Consider the following 2074-nt stretch of genomic DNA (forward strand, 5'->3'; position numbering starts at 1 on the left):
TGGGAAGGACAATCTAGAGGCTAACTTAGATTGGGAAATAAGGGTAGAGCAACAACTTAAAAGGAAGCCTACTTCAAAATTTTATGGCTCTCACTCTTATCCAAAGAAAGACAAAGGTCAAGGCATCTTAGAGGTGACACCTTCTAAGCCCAAAGATGATAAGGGGAATACAATAGAAAAGCAACCCCTTAAGGCTAGTATGCAAGAGAAGACTAGCTCCATGAAGTGCTATAAATGTCTTGGAAGAGGACACATTACTTCTCAATGCCCCACCAAGAAAACCATGATTATGAGGGGCCAAGACATTTATAGTAGTCAAGATGAGGTTACTACATCACCTTCTTCTAGTGAAAGTGAAGAAGCAAAAGGGGAAGAATCTAGTGAAGAAATCTACCCCCAAGAAGAAGGACAACCTTTAATGGTTAAGGAGGAGTGTAAGGAGGTAAGTGTCTCCTCCAAGAGGTTAGCTAAGAAGGAAAGTCATTTTGAAATAAAGACAAATATTAAAGAAACTTACCCTCTTAGACAACCTCCACATTTCCTCCTTTGTAAAAAGACACTTGTTAGCATTGTCACACCTCTTAGGCTTGAGTTTATTCCTCAAGTAAAGAAGTTGTTGGATGAGGGTTTGGTTCGCAAGAGCTTAAATCCTTGTGCTTTGTTGGTGCCCAAAATAGGTATTATTAGGCATCAAATCCCTATGATAGGTGGTATGATAAATGTGTTGAGTGGTGCAAAACTCTTTTGTAAAATCACTCATGTACCCAACATCTTCATGATTTGTGTACATAGGGACTCATTAGGTAGGTTTGCTCTTATTTTTTGTTTCAATGCAAACCTAGGTGCTCATGTGAGACACCTTAGGTTTGTCGTAATTTTTTTAGGAATAATCAACATGAAAATCAAGAAAAAGGTACGTTTTATTCCATTACTTTTCTTAACTTTTTTAATAGTGATCAAGGGCTTCCCAAGGACCCTAAGAGAATAAAGGTCATTCCTGAGTGGCCTACTCCACCAAGTATAAGGGAAATTTGGGGCTTCAATATCTTAACAAACTTTTACAAAAGGTTTGTCCCATATTTTCCTATACTTGTAGCACCACTCATTGAGTTGGTGAGGAACTATATTCTCTTATGGGAAGATGGCCAGGAAAAAGGTTTTCAGTCCTTACCGTACTCTAAGTTACCCAACATCACTAATACATATGTTTTTATTCTTTTTACATGTGATGAGGAAAGAATTAATGAGTTTCAACAGCCTCTAGATTTGAGGTCAAATCCTTTTCAAGGGGGAGGGAGTGATGCAATCCTACCCCCCAAGGGCATTGGATAGAAGACTCCAAGAAGATTGGACCAAAGATGCAAGAGAAGGCCCTAGGGTTCTCATGAGCCTTAGGGTAGATTTCAGGCCCATGGGCTAAGTATGAGCCCACTTATCTTTGTACATATTATATTAAGGTTTCACTAATTTTGGGTCTTGTATTTATGGCTCCATAATGTAGGTAGGGTACCCTAGAAATATAGGATTTTTTAGCCCTTGTATTTTAGGGCACCTAGACTAGTTTTTGTATTAGGGGTAGTTTTGTAATTTCACATGCACTAAGTGAATATTTAATGTGTGTGGTTGGAAATAAATTCAATTGAATTGGTAGAAGCCCAATCCAATTAAATTTTAGAAGGGGAGGTGAGCATTTGCTTACTACACCCCATTGCCACATCATATAGTCACACTTTGTGCATGTCCTTCATGCTTTACATGCCTCATGACACCTAAGCACACTTAGTGGAGAATCTTGGAATTGATCTTGGATTAGTGGACTGAACCATAACTAAAATTCACTAATCATAATTAGTGAAATTTTGGCTCCAAAGTTTGGCTCCACAAATTCAATTTCAAATTCAAGTGAAATTTGAATTGAAATTCAAATTTTCCTCCAATTTTGTGTGACACTTAGGCTATAAATAGAGGTCATGTGTGAGCATTTTCTTGAACTTTGATCATTTGAATATATTAAACTTTCGATTTCAGAGCTCATTTTGAGCACAAAATTTCGTCTCCCTCTCCCCTTATTCAT

The sequence above is a fragment of the Glycine max genome, chromosome 14, assembly GCF_000004515.6.
Source record: "Glycine max cultivar Williams 82 chromosome 14, Glycine_max_v4.0, whole genome shotgun sequence".
Lineage (NCBI taxonomy): Eukaryota > Viridiplantae > Streptophyta > Magnoliopsida > Fabales > Fabaceae > Glycine > Glycine max.